Source organism: Panthera tigris, chromosome A3, assembly GCF_018350195.1.
Source record: "Panthera tigris isolate Pti1 chromosome A3, P.tigris_Pti1_mat1.1, whole genome shotgun sequence".
NCBI classification, from domain to species: Eukaryota; Metazoa; Chordata; class Mammalia; order Carnivora; family Felidae; genus Panthera; species Panthera tigris.
Genome location: NC_056662.1, coordinates 8655108 through 8670870, shown reverse-complemented (window position 1 = coordinate 8670870; position 15763 = coordinate 8655108).

Below are 15763 nucleotides of genomic sequence, written 5' to 3'. Positions count from 1 at the left end.
TGATGCCCACTGATTAGTTTTGGATGTCTTTTATGAAATCCATTTTTTTCTTAGACCTTGTGTACATAGTGACTTTTTTTAAACATTTAGAATGCATTGAGATATTATCCTAGAGTTTAAATTATTTTTTGAAATTATTCTTCACAAATAAAAGGCTCCAGATTTCTCTAAATACCCTTCCTTCTTTTCTTTCTTTCTTCCTTCCTTTCTTTCTTTTCTTTTTCTTTCTTTCTTTCTTTCTTTCTCTTTCTTTCTTTTTCTTTCTTTCTTTCTTTCTTTCTTTTTCTTTCTTTCTTTCTTTCTTTCTTTCTTTCTTTCTTTCTTTCTTCTATTTTTTTTTTTTTAGTAACCTCAAGGCCCCACGCCACCCCAAGATCAAGAGTCATATGCTCTCCCGGCTGAGCCAGCCAGGCACCCCTAAATACCCCTCTTTTTCCAAACAATCCTCCTGAAGTTAGATTAAAAGTTGAGTTGGTCTCTATGACCTTTGCTTGTCTTTAAAAAAAAAAAAAGTAAAATTAAACAAACTGCTGTTTTGGAATGTCCCTTGCCAAACGATAAATCATAACTTTATCAACTTCCCCAGAGGCCTTCAGAACGAAAGAAAGAAAAGGAAAAAGTTCAGCTAAGTTCAGTTGCTCTGTAAATTCATCCTAAAAGGTACCATTCCTTGCTACGTATTTGCTCACAAGGCGGCATTTGAACGACCGCAAAACACACTTTCCTTTTTTGAACCGGGGTGAGGATCCTTGATGCAGGGGAAGTTTGGGCGGAGGACAGGCTCAGCCCAGGGATGGCTCAGCCTCAGATTTAACTTCCTCAGGTGCAGAACTGAAGCCTGGTACGGGGGAGAGTGATCCAGAGCTCAGAGTTTCCAAGTTAAGGAAACACTAGATTCATTTCCAACGGTGGTCTTTCCAAACTACTCCTGCTTCTAAATATGGAAGCTTCCTTTGTGTTTCAGTGGCTCTGCATGTACCATTTTCCAGTCTGTGGCACGGTGCTCTCTCTCTCTCTCTCTCTCTCTCTCTCTCTTCCCGTCTCTTAATAATCCAGAGTACTTGAGAACGCATTAATACTCGAGAGGGTTTGGCACTTTACTTTACAAAATGTCTAGCATGTCAAGAAAGGGAAAGAGTTCCTCCAATCACATTATCTATGTGCATTTTCTGCCTCTTTTTAAAAATCTCTCCAAATCCTACTCCTAACTACATTTCTGATTAATCTCTCGGCTCACAAGTGAACTCAGGAACCACACTCCACTGACAGTGAACTATCTTTAGGAGATGAATTCATACAATTCACTGTCCTGCTACTTGGACTGATCCATCCGGCAGCATTTTCTTGTCTAAGAAGGTCTAGATATTTCAATCTTTGCAGTACAAGGATGAGGTGTGTTTTTAGGAGACTCACTCTTTTCCCTTATTTCTCTAATCATTTTCGTACTATCTCAAAAATGGAGAATTAAAAATCTGCAGAAACATCCGGCTTCCCTTTTTTTCTTCTATAGTCAGTAGGTCAAAAAATGTAGTAATAGGAAGTGGACGCATGAGAAATAGGTTTTAAAAATTGTCATATGCAAATCATTTAAGCTTTGTTTCTATAGAACTGTAAATTGAAGTATCATATTTTCATGTGTATATACATATATATACATATATGTATATATATATGTATGTACATATAAATATATATGTATATTTATACATGTATATACGCATATAAATACTCAGGCTCAGTGACATTCTTGAGAAAGTCGACCTGAAGTCAAAGTACTAAAACCACAGCCCTTGAGAATTGGAAATCATACAATTTTGTTTATCCCAGCTCTGTCATTATACGAAGGGAAATTTAGGCTGAGGAAAGCTCTTTTGCTTGCCTCAGGGTCCTTGGGTTCTGGTCCTGACTTCGCCATGTCATTTTACACTGATCCTCTAGGACCTTTAGTTTCCTCATCTGTAAAGTGGGTCCACCGGGAGTTGAGATTTTAAGATCTACGACGTGTACGATTTTGCAGGCATAGGATGTGGATCACGCAAAGGTGGACGTCCCGGATGCCAGGTGACCCCTCAGTCCACCTTTTCTCCAGTGGATCTGTTTATTTTGGCCCTGGACAGGCATTAGCCACCCTTAAGTAAAAGGTTGAGTTCTGGCAGCTGGGGTTTTCCTGCCTATGTGGGTTTCTATATTTCCACCAGCCTTTGACTCAGAAAAACCCAATTCAAGTGGATGCCTTTGGTACAAGTGGCAACAGATACCAGCATATCCAGAACCGTCAGGATCTCATTTCCTGCTTCCCCCAGCCTCCCTGTCTCTGCCTCGGCTTTTAGCTTTGCCAGAAGGAGTCCGTTGTCCTTTTGGGAATTCCCTCAACCACCCGTCATTTCGGGCTGAACATAAATGATTTATCCAGCAAGAGTTAATAAAATTGACTGTGGTCTCTGAAGAAGGGATAGTTTGTCAAATCTATATCTTCAAACTAATTGAATATATTTTTCATGAATTGTGATTAATGTAAGGTAATTTCAGAGGATGGCTTTTACTAATTAATGAATCCATCACACTGACTCATCTTGGCAGACTAAACTTTAAAAGTTCACGGCTGCCTTGTTCAAAACCAGGATCCCATACGTACCTAGTTTAGTGGTTTAATGTAATTCTTAAGAAAGCAAGCAGATTGAGCAATACTTTAATTCAGAAACAAGTTGCTCAATGTGTGTTCTCTGAAAATAACAAGCCTGAGAAGGGGAAACTATAAAACACGGGCGGTAAGCTAATGTATTCCTGCTTCTTGATTGATTTCACATTTACAACAAGGCTCACATTATTAGAAAGGATTTGGAAAGGTCAGCCAGAAGCATCTTACCACCCATAGAAGGATTTCTGAAGTAGCACCAAATTCACTCAAAACAACAAAATAAAGAGAAAACTTATCTCAGTTAGGACAACACGGCTGGCTCTCAGGCTTTACAGAACTTAGGAAATAAATGCAGGTGGGTTGTTTTTTCTCCCTGCTCACAGAAAAGTTTGTTTTAAAAAGGCAAGGGAGTTATGGTTTCAAGAAAGGAAAATGGTTCGTGTTGTTCTTATCACATCAAAAGGGACATACACGCCCTTTAACAGAAAGCAATTAGGGGCCTTTCAAAGAATGAGTCTCCCTGTAGCAAATGGCAGTTGGTGTGGAAACAGGTAACACACACACCTAGAACCAGGCAGGAGCAAAATGGAAAAGAAACAGAAGAGAAGGAAGAGAAGAGAAGAATTAAGAAAGAGAAAGAGAGAAAAAAAGAGAGAAAGAAAGAAAGAAAGAGAGAAAGAAAGAAAGGCCTGGATTCCAGCTTGGGGGTGGTTTACAACCACACAGAACGCTCGGAGAACTAGAATTCTGCCCTTCTAGAATATTCGCTCAAGTGAATCTCAGTGATTCTGGGCCCAGGACCCCACAGACTTCTGCCTGGTGTCTCTGGATGGGGATAGGAGGGCAGTGGTGAGAGTGCAAACGGCTTCCTGAGGTGGGCGAGTGGAGAGGGATGGGGGGTGGGGCGGGTGGGATGAGTTTGGAAGGATCCAGAGCCTCCAGAACCTTTCTCCACACCTACCCTGAATAGCTGCAGCGAGGAGAATTCTTCTCCTTTGGGATGCAAATGTGGCATTCACAGCCAATCAGGTCTTCTGAGTGGATTAACCAGTAGTCAGTCCAGTTTTGGTTGGGGGAGGAGGGGAGGGAGAAAAGAAAGAAAAAGGAAAAGAATTTTCTTCTAATGGAGCGGACGGAAGATGGAGTAATCATCACCATAATGGACGGGTGACTTATAGGGACCTTTCCCAAGTGCCAGTTCTGGGCTGAGTAAGGGCTTTCTATTCTTATTCCCTAAACTTCCGGTTAAGTAAACCTCCCCTCGCTGACACTCCCTGAGTTTCCTAAAATCCCGTAGTCATCTTTCCTGAGGGCATTTGATGTTTTTCCTACCTTAAACACCCACTCTTCCTAAGCGCCATCTATGTGAAACAGGTACAGAACCCTGGGGGTGAAATTATGAGGTTCCCAGTTAAAATATGATAAGGGGGAAAAACATCGTTGGATTCTCGTATGGTATGATGTCTGGCACAGAACAAGCCCTCGATAAAACCTGACCATTGTGTTTCCATTCCCTTTCAGGTTATCTGTTCAGAAACTGCCAGGAAAGCTAACGTACCGACTTTCTTCAGTCTGGAACCGGATTAAATAGTAAGAGTCTCAAAATGTGTTAAAAACCAGTGATTCTTGAGAAAACTTATCTCACCCATATCGTGACTTACCTACCACAGAAACTTCTAAAAGCTTGGTATTATTTTTATATATGAAATTCTAGACTGTTGGTCCCATCTTGTCTCCTAACGTCCAAGTTCATGAGAAAAGTAAGTGCTTCCCCTGCCCCCCGCCCCCCAATTTCCTACAGTGAGCATTTAACAGGTACCTGCATCCAACAGGCAGGTAAGGAAAAGTAACAGCTTCCAGATGTAAACAGGACACCTTACTGGGCTAATTTGGTCATTCATTTCCCCCCCCCCCCCGCTTAGACAAAGGTAGGTTTTCAAGCCAAGTGGAACATAGGAATATCTACAAATGTAAAAAGTCTGCTCTTGGCGTGTAATTACATTTGTTTTTCTATTCTTGATGTTGTTGTGAGTACTTTCTCGTCTTTCTTACCCATTCCAGCCAAATATGTGTCATAATTTTATTGGACTTTTTAGAACCAGGAATTGATACTGGGTTTTGGTTTTTTTTTTTTTTTTTTTTTTTTGGTTGTTTCTTATTTATGTCAAAATTTTCTGCTTTTAAGTGTGCTCATTCCTTCTTCCATTTATATTGATAGATAATATCTACATTTATATCGCCTTAAGGTATATTGAGAATCGCACTGGGTATGGAGGGGAAACCAGGAAGCCAGAACTTAGGAAAGGAAAATACACTTAGCAGATGATTTCAGCCCTCACAGAGGGGTGGGGTGGGAAGGGGGGTGGTTGGCTTTGAGATTTTTTTTTTTTTTTTTTTTTTTTTTTTTTTTTTTACCAGAAGGAAGTATTTAGGTATGGCTTGAATAATTAAAAATACAAAGAAAACACGCCAAGATTCCTGAACCATCTGCTGTGGGGTGGGCTCACCTGTTGGGTCCGGAGAGCAGGAGGCGGGGAGAGGGCTGGACTGCAGCGCGGAGGGCGAGGGCGGGGGCGGAGGGCGTGGGCTGGGTGGCGGTGGGGGGTGGGGTGGGGACTCTGGGGACTCAGCTGCTCGCTCGGTTGGCCTGATTCTCAGCCGTTTTCTGTCTCCCCCACCCACGAATTTCCCCCAAGTGTGCAAAGACCTGCACCTCACAACACGCTGCAGGGGCCACGGTGACTGTGTAAAAGTTGGGGCACACAGCCTGGCTGGAGGGAGGGGGAGGAGGGAGGGAGGGAGAGAGAGAGAGAGGGAGGGAGGGAGAGATCACGTGATTTTCTGGAACGCAGATTAGCTTCTTTATTTTGATTCTCTAGCAAACTCACTATCTCCAAAATGCGTTGAGTGCATGGAAAGAGTAAAGTCACGTTCCACTGGAAAGGGTCACTTCTTAAGTTCACACGAACTGACTCTTTGATCCTCCCTCATTGCTCTGAAGATTTACTTTTCTTTCAAATCAAATAATTTGTTTCTCATTCTGAAAAAAGCTTTCTAGATGTGATTTCCCTTTTGAAAGAACGACTTTGAAGTCTTCCTCCAGCACATCCTTTCTTAAAGGGACTTGGAAAGGGGGGACAAACGGGGGGGGGGGGGGAAGACCGTTTTGAAAAGTCACTTTCCAAATACCCTGTCTTTCCATGAAAGACTCTTGAACTGAAACCGGCCAGCTGCCTGGAGATCACTTCAAGTGCACCTCCTGGGGCTGGACCACCCCACGCTCCCAAGGGGAGCACCCAGACTTCTCCTTGTGGACCCAGGAGCCTGGTGAAGGTAAAGGTGGGCAGAGTAGAAAGGAAACTGTGTTTTCATTTTTGAGCAAAGCCACTTCCGTGGGAGGGCTCTTGGCTCTGAATTAGCAAGGATTGCCAAACGCATTTAGTTCTTGTCTCCTAGGACTTCGGGGCAGGGACAGCTGAAATCCCGGGCTGGTGGGTTCCTGGGATGGTTGGGTTTCAGGCTTCGGGTTTGTGGAGTGTTTATTACCTTCATCCCGGTACGTGGACCGTGCCAGGTTGCAGCACCTGCCCCACGGTGGCCAAAAACACCGGCAACACATTCAAGCCTCTCAGTGCAGAATAAGATGTGTGCACACGAAGTGACCTTTAATTGTGCCTTAGAAACTCATGTCAGACCAACATGTGGTTTCACTTATTCAGCAGAGGTTATTACATTTCAAGCTGGTTTGTGTTAGTTTTCAGCATTTAAATAAAGCATTTTCTCTGTCGTATATTTGATGTGGCTCAAAGAAGCTTGCTTCTTTTTTTTTTCCTGCCCCTCATAGACTGTATTGTTTGATTAGTTCTTTTCTTTTCTTTTTTTTTTTTTTTAATTTTTTTTAACGTTTATTTATTTTTGAGACAGAGAGAGAGACAGAGCATGAACAGGTGAGGAGCAGAGAGAGAGGGAGACACAGAATCCGAAGCAGGCTCCAGGCTCTGAGCTGTCAGCACAGAGCCCGACGCGGGGCTCGAACCCACGGACCGTGAGATCATGACCTGAGCCGAGGTCAGACGCTAACCGACCAAGCCACCCAGGCGCCCCTGATTAGTTCTTTTTGTCAAATGAGATCAAAGATGGTTTTTCTTTAGGGGAGATCTTTTCTTAAATCAACAGAATGGATTCCATGGTAAAGAGGAATTTGTTTAAAAGATTTTGAAAAGGGACAAGATTTCAATGGGAGTGAAAAAGAGATGGTTTGAGGGGCACCTGCGTGGCTCAGTCGGTTGAGCATCGGACTTCAGTTTGGGTCATGGCCTCGAGGTTCATAGATTCGAGCCCCCTGTTGGGCTCTGTGCTGACAGTGCAGAGCCTGCTTGGGATTCCCTCCCTCTCTCTCTCTCTCTCAAAATAAATAGGAATCAAAAAAGCATTAAACAAATAAAGCCCCTTCCTATAAAAAAAAAAAAAGAGATGGCTTTATTTTTGCATTATACTTATCTGTCAAAGAGTTCGACGAAAGTAAATACTGTGGCATGCTGAACTTTGGATTCACTATAGAAAGGCTTTTGCAGTCTTAGCTTCCCCTATTGTGGCAATATCCATTCACATTTTGTGATCTGTGGCCATCAGAGAGCTACCCGTCTCTACTGCTGGCTTTCCTATGGAGCAGGTGTTGGCCCCCTGGCCTTTGCTCATGCTGTTTTTAGCCACCTGGAATGTCCTTTCCATGCCTCTTTACTGGACACTCCCTCCTATACTTCAAGAGGAAACTCAGCAGTTTCCAGAAAACATCGGTGTTACAGTTAGCTCTAGGAAGGGCCAACCAAGTTATATTGAAACTATTTACTTGTGGACCTGCCTCTCCCTAGGGGCAGGAAATGTGTTCTTCACCAATGTTCCTCTCACCTCCCTGTGCTTGTCGGAGCTCAGCACGCGTCTGTCAATCTGAACTGAACAAAGACAGACATTGTGGTCAGCATCTGCTTCGCTATTAAAAAAAAAAAAAAAAAAAAAGACAAGGGGCGCCTGGGTGGCTCAATCGGTTAAGGGTTAAGTAGCCGACTTCGGCTCAGGTCATGATCTCATGGTTTTTGGGTTCGACACCCGCATTAGGGTCTGTGCTGACAGCTCAGAGCCTGGAGCCTGCTTCGGATTCTGTGTGTGTGTCTGTCTCTCTCTGCCCCCTCCCCCGCTCACGCTGTCTCTCTCAAAAATAAATAAACATTAAAAAAATAATAAAGGATCAAACAGTGAAATTCATACTTAAGACATAAATTGTTACCAAAAAAAAAAAAAAAAAAGACGATTAGGATTATATCGGGAGTATTTGGCAGTCACACAGTAAATATCATGTGTCATGGGGGGCCTGGGTGGCTCAGTCGGTTAAGCGTTCGACTTCAGCTCAGGTCATGATCTCACCGTTTGTGGGTTCGAGCCCCGCGTCGGGCTCTGTGCTGACAGCCCGGAGCCTGCAGCCTGCTTCGGATTCTGCGTCTCCCTCTTTCTCTGCCCCTCCCCTGCTCATGCTATCTCTCTCTCTCTCTCTCTGTCTCTCAAAAGTAAATAAACGTTTTAAAAATTAGAAAAAAAATGGCATGTGTCCGGCATCACTGTGGAATACACGGATACTCCTAGAAAGCGCTTACTATAATCGCCAATGATACGTATTTTTCTTATTTACTGTGTTAACCCGTTGCCTCAGCTTCAACATGTCTGCTCCACGAGGGCAGAGTTTTTGTCTTGTTTTCTTCACTGCTATATCCCCAGCAGTGGGAACGACACCCATTTGTCGGCCGTTGCTCCAAAATTATTTGTTGGCTGAACAATCTAGACACCCATTTGCCCACTTCCTGTCATGATGACGGGGGAAAACTGAGATAGCCATCCAAATAATTCAAACCAAAGATTACTAATTACTAAATAAGTCCTGGGGATGTGGTGACTGTTAGTTAACAATACCGCGTTGCCTATCGGAAAGTTGCGCAGAGCAGATCTTAAAGAGGTTTTCGTCACAAGAAAAACATTTGTAACTGTGTGTGGTGATGGATGTTAAGGAGCCTTCGCGTGGTGACCATTTCACAATATATACAAATACTGAATCATCATGTTGTATGCCTGCAATTAACATAATGTGATATGTCAGTGATATCTCAAAAAAAAATTTTTTTAAGTCCACTTTTTTTTTTAATTTTTTTTTTAACGTTTATTTTTGAGACAGAGAGAGACAGAGCATGAACGGGGGAGGGGCAGAGAGAGAGGGAGACAGAATCGGAAGCAGGTTCCAGGCTCTGAGCCATCAGCCCAGAGCCCCACGCGGGGCTCGAACTCACGGACCGCGAGATCGTGACCCGAGCCGAAGTCGGAGGCTTAACCGACTGAGCCACCCAGGCGCCCCCAAGTACACTTTCTTTTGAGTTAGGACTCAAGAGGCTTCAGTTAGGTGGGTGTTTATTACCGATTCTCCAGTTGCGCTGAGTGTGCGTTCAGCTTCGGGCCCCCACATAGCGCACCGTGTGGTTTGGATGTATCTTCAGTGCCCAAGACAGTATATTCTTTGTTTATTCAAAAATCAGGTAACCGCATGAAAAAGCAAACCTATCAGGAAAATGCGTTATCTGGTATCATAAAGAATTGCCAAGATAGCATGTAGCCATTCTTTCTTTGGTCTCGTTCCGCCCGACAGTCTTCAAAGTGTAGATGCCTCATAAAGTTTCCTAGACTTGACCTTAGCCGCGAAACTTCACAAAGTCAGAGCCTTCGGGGTGTAGAACACAGGCTTCGTGATGCCATGGAACAGCCAGGTTGGGTTCTTTGCTCTATCCCACACGTCCTGGCAAAATGCCTGGCGCATAGTAGGCGATCAAGAACTGTGCTGATGGGGGCGCCTGGCTGGCCCAGTCAGTGGAGCACATGACTCTCGATCTCAGGGTTGTGAGTTCAGGCCCCGCGTTGGGGGTAGAGATTACTTAAAAATAATCTTAAAAAGAACTGTGTTGAATGAATGAATGAGCGAGTGAATGAATAGTCTATCCCAGCGACTGTTGTATAGATTGAACTTTAGGCACCGATCGAGATCATGAACAGCTGGGGGAGAAATTTTCCCTGCTTGTTACAAAGTAGTGGTTGGATGGCTAACCATTTAATTTGAACATCTAGCTGGCCACTTGTATGCCCAATTAAAAGTTTCCAACCACAGTTTTGCTTGTGTACATATTGCCCCTGTAATTAACCTCGTGTGTGAAATACACTGGGTTTTCTGTAACAGAAGAAACAACAAGGAAATTCATATACCTGTGGGAGAGAGGTGAGCGTTACAGAAATCCCAGGAGTGAAAAACAACAGAAAAAAATTTTTTTTCTGTAAACAACAGAAATTAATGCAAAAATTAATGCAATTAGATTTTTTTTTTTTTTAAGTTCCTTAGAGCACAAAGCCTCTGAGAGAGAATTTGGGCCTTGGCCAAAAAAAAAAAAGAAAAAAAAAGAAAAAAAAAAAGAAGGCCAATAGGCCAATGCAAGGTCTAGCCACCTAAGTATCTTGACTCAGTATGTTGGTTTGCTTTTTCTGTGTGATGAACCGTGCCAAAATGTAGAACCTTGAAGCAACCAACTGTTACAAAAATTATTCTATTTTTGGGGGCGCCTGGGTGGCTTAGTTGGGTAAGCCTCCAACTTCGGCTCCCGTCATGATCTCGAGGTCCATGAGTTCAAGCCCTGCGTCCAGCTCTGCGCTGACAGCTCAGAGCCTGAGGCCTGCTTGGGATTCTCCGCTCTCTCTCTCTCTCTCTCTCTGCCCCTCCCCCGCTCACATCCCGGCTCTCTCCGTCTCTCAAACATGAATAAAAACACCAAAAAATAACAAAACAGAGACAAACAAGTATTTTAATTTTTAATAACTGAAAAAAGTAGTAGAGCCGTTTTAGGTTCAGAGCAGACTTCAGAGGAAGGTAGAGAGATTTTCCGTGTATCTTCTGCTCCCACAAGGACGCATCCTTTCCTGCCCAGCCAGGCACGGCCTTTCCCCAACCATTTAGTTTCTAGGTCGTCTTCTTCTAGGTGAAGCCAGGCAGGCTGGTCACAGTTGGGCTCTCGCTCATGCATCTGTGGCCAGCTGGCCAGCTGCTGGATGATGATGGATGGCCTCCCTCACGTCCAGCTGGGGAGTCGAGGAGTCCTCAGCTGGGACGGTTTGTCACCCTCATCCTCCAGGACAGTAGCCCAAAGTTCTGCACCTGACGGTCTCAAAGTCCCAAAGGGCAAGAAGAGGGAAACATACAAAGCATCTCGAGGCCCGGGCTCAGGGCCTGCCCCGTATCACCAGGCCTTGAAGATAATGCTAACAAAGTATTCCGGTTGGGGAAAAACTGGTTTAGGCAAAACTAAATAATCCAATCAGTAAATCAGCCGAATCTGGCAGACAGTGACTGCTGAATGTAAACATTGGAGAGACGATTTAGCCAAGCGCTATCAGCATACAATAGTTGGGCCATACTTACGCTAAAAAAGGACTTGTTGATCTGCAAGTCAAATTTAAATTAAAGCCTCGGGTCTTTCTTACTATTTTTATATAAGAAGCAAGTAGAAGTGGGAGTTTTAATATTTTCCTTTGCCACCCAGGGGATCAACCACCCTCTCCACTTCAGAGACGCTCTATATGCTGAGTTTTTTGTGGGGTTTCTTTTTGACTTTTTAAATGTTTGCTATTATTATTTTTTTAATTTACATCCCAGTTAGTTCACATATGGTGTAATAATGATGTCAGGAATAGAATTTAGCGATTCGTCCCTTATACCCAATACCCAGTGTTCCCCCCAACGAGCGCCCTCCGTAATGCCCATCACCCATCCAGCCCATCCCCCTACCAACACCCGGCCAGCAACCCTCAGTATGTTCTCCGTATTGAAGAGTCTCTTGCGGTTTGTCTCCCTCCCCGCTTTTATATTATTTTTGCTTCCCTTCCTTTATGTTCATTTGTTTTGTACCTTAAATTCCACATACGAGTGAAGTCACATGACGCTTGTCTTTCTCTGACTGCCTTCTTTTGCTTAGCATAATGCACTCCGGTTCCATCCACATCGTTGCAAATGGCAAGGTTCTGTTTGACTGCCGCCTTCTCTCAGCTTTGAGGGCAGGGATCACTTCTCATGGGGTTTTGTATCTCCAGGGCGAATTAGGAGCTTCTTTTAGACCATATGACTTTGAGTGAATGTTTAAATCTTCTGCTTCTCAGTTTCTGCATCTATGAGATAAAGCTAATAACAGTACTCGTCTCATAAAGCCATGGGAGGGTCATATCTATAGTGCCTACAAGGTGCTCAGAGCGTCAGACACGTGATAGGCCCTCATCACACGTTAGTTATTCTTAACCATTACTGTTATTGTTAATCTCATTGTTACTGGCAATCATGGTTGACCAAATTCTGTAAGAAAAACTGTTGTAACTCTCCATTTTTATTTCATTTTTTAATGCGTTTTAAAGTTTATTTATGTTTATTTATGTCTTAAATATTTACTTATTTTGAGTGAGTGGGGGTGGGGGCAGAGAGAGAGGGAAAGAGAAGCCCAAGCAGGCTCCGCACTGTCCGCACAGAGCCCGATACTGAGCTCAAACCCACGAACGGTGAGATCACGACCTGAGCCGAAAGCAAGAGTCGACGTTTAACTGGCTGAGCCCCAATATAACTCTTTTTTTTTTAAAGGAATCTTAAAATTACTTTCAAACTTCATATATATGTTTTTTTAATATCTAATGCTACTGAAAGTACATAGAATTGGCATATTCTCAAGACAGCAAGACTTCCATCTCAATTTGGTGTTACAGTAGGTCCTGGGGCGTTTTCACGCGTGTATAATCACATGCGTACCCCCTACTATCTTGGGAAGGTGGACCAGACCTTTAAAACTTGTATTTTTTGGTTTGTTTGTTTTGGTTTGTTTATTTTTGGGAGATAGAATGTGCGCAGGGGAGGGGCAGAGAGAGACACACACACACACATAGAATCCGAAGCAGGCTCCAGGCTCTGAGCTGTCAGCACTGACACGGGACTCGAACTCAAGAACTGCGAGATCATGACCCGAGCAGAAGTCAGATGCTTAACAGAGCCACTCAGGTGCCCCAGACCTTTCAAATTTGTAAGAAGGAGATTACGTCCCAGCTACCTGGAAGTATGGATGATCGGTATACACCAGGAATGACAGCAATAGCATCCTGCTGATAGCCGGGTGAAGGTCACTGACTGTGTGACCTCACGCCTGTCACTTAGCCCTCCAGAGCCTTGGTTTTCACATCTTACCTTCCTCTAAGATTTACCAGCTACGTGAACACTGTATGGGCAAGCACACTATTTTAAATTCCACTGTGCTGCTCACACATTATCAGTTATGCCTAGGAGGCACTTGCGTCTTTGTGGCCGGATAGTAGAAATCCATTTTCAGACCCAAAAGGACACATTAAAGTTATCTTCAAGTTTATGGTCGAAAACAAACACCTGACTTAATTTTCAATTCCAGCCTCTTTTAATTCACGATGTTTTGGTCCCTTGTGCTCGAATGAGGATCACGGAACCTTGTCTTTGTGGGCTGAACATACTGTTCATGAGGTTGGACACAATTACCTAGGTTCTAATTAGATACTCGAGATAGAGAGGCGCCTGGCTGGCCCAGCCGGTGGAGCGTGCGACTCTAGATCTTGGGTTGTGAGTTTGAGCCCCACGTTGGGGCACAGAGATTCTTTTTTTTTTTTTTTTTTTTTTTTCAGCATTTGACCAAACATTTATTTGGTGCATTTCTACTTTATTCATATTTACAAATTTATTTTTTTTTCTTTTTATTTATTTATTTATTTATTTATTTTTTTTTTAATATATGAAATTTACTGTCAAATTGGTTTCCATACAACACCCAGTGCTCATCCCAAAAGGTGCCCTCCTCAATACCCATCACCCACCCTGCCCTCCCTCCCACCCCCCATCAACCCTCAGTTTGTTCTCAGTTTTTAACAGTCTCTAATGCTTTGGCTCTCTCCCACTCTAACCTCTTTTTTTTTTTTTTTTTTTTTTTCCTTCCCCTCCCCCATGGGTTTCTGTTATGTTTCTCAGGATCCACATAAGAGTGAAACCATATGGTATCTGTCTTTCTCTGTATGGCTTATTTCACTTAGCATCACACTCTCCAGTTCCATCCATGTTGCTACAAAAGGCCATATTTCATTTTTTCTCATTGCCACGTAGTATTCCATTGTGTATATAAACCACAATTTCTTTATCCATTCATCAGTTGATGGACATTTAGGCTCTTTCCATAATTTGGCTATTGTTGAGAGTGCCGCTATAAACATTGGGGTACAGGGGGGCACAGAGATTCTTTAAAAAAAAAAAAAAAAAAAGATGTTGATGAAAAGGAAATTGAGTGGATGAGTGAATGAGTGAGTATTGGAGGAGATCTTGTCCATGCTTACAGGATTTATGTCACTGTTGCAGGTGGTTATAAACCTGTGCTGCATTCAGAGCTGGTTCTTGAGTCTTTCATCTGTGGGACTGAAGTCCGATCTAGCCCAGAGAACCACTCCCTCAAATAAAGCATTTAGCACAATGTGAGCATAATAATAGGGAGCCCGTGAGATTTTGCTTTCTGCTGGGCCCAGGGCTACGTTCATTAAAAGTTTTTCTGGTGGGGCGCCTGGGTGGCTCAAGCGTTGGACTCTTGATTTCAGATCAAGTCGTGATCTCCCCGTTCCTGGGTTCCAGCCCCGCGTTGGGCTCTGTGCTGATAGTGCAGAGAGCCTGCCTGGGATTCTGCCTCTCCCTCGCTCTTTGCCCCTCCCCTGCTCACGCTCTCTCTCCCAAAATAAACATTACGTACATTATATACATCAGCATTAAAAAAAAAAAAAAAAAGGTATTCTGGTTTGAACTCTTGGATCAGTTGATGTGGGTTTTTGTGTTTCATTCAGACTTTACTGCTGTGGGAATTTGTGCGACTTGGCTTAATTGCTCTGGATCTCTGTGTTCTCGCCTGTCAACTGAGTGAGCCAACAAGGCCCATCTCACTGAGTTACTATAGTTATGAGAATGGTTGTGTTTGTTATAATACTTATTGGTACTTATTCCATGTCAGGCATGTTCTCATCCCTCATCATGGCCCCTGGAATCCATCAAGGTGGGCAGATCATGTCATGAAAATACATCCCACCCCATGCAATAAACTTCTTTCACTTTGATGACACACGTGTATATGCCTTTACAAACAGTTTCAGTTTTTCCGAACTGTCCCTTATACAAAAATTTTTGCACGTGTGGTGGGGTGAAGAAATAAAATAGTTGTGGATCAGCAGGAAATAGTAGAATATAAAAAATAAGGAATTCAAAAACAATTTTTTAATGTTTATTTGTATTAGAGAAAGAGAGAGAGAGAAAGAGACAGCGCGGGAATGGGGGAGGGGGCAGAGAAAGACAGACACAGAATCGGAAGCAGGTTCCAGGCTCCCAGTTGTCAGCACAGAGCCCGAGTGGGGCTGGAACTCGCCAGCCGTGAGATCATGACCTGACCTGAAGTCGGACACTTAACCTACTGAGCCACCCAGGCGCCCCAGGAAATTTTTTTTTTTTTTTTTTTTTTTTTTTTTTTTTTAAGGCAAGGATGACTCACTCATTATTATCCTTTTGAAGAACTGAGTTGTTCTTTGGGGAGGGACTAGTTCCACGGTCAATAGATTCAGGAAACACAACCTCCTCCCTTTGAAAATCCACAAAAAGTTTCCTCCGCTGATTTGACCACAGCAATCGTTGTTGTATATTCATTCTATCATGGCTAACATAGTCTGGAACCCTCTAGATGATTTGCTATATATCTGCAAGAACTCAAGCAAACGTTGAGTATGCGCACCTGACCCAGAAGGCACCTTCCTGTGAGCTGGGAGGGTTTGTAATCCAGGAGGGAAGGCAACCGAATAGCCGTCTCATGAGTTTTTCAACTGATTCTTGTGGTTGGCAGAGGTGGCTTTAAAAGCTGATCGACAGCACAGAAGATCTGGTGAACAGGAACTAGATCTGTAAGAAAATAATAAAAAGGCGCTGAGCGTGGCTTGTACAGTGTGATAAAAAGGCTCTCTGTCCTTTTAGCAGGG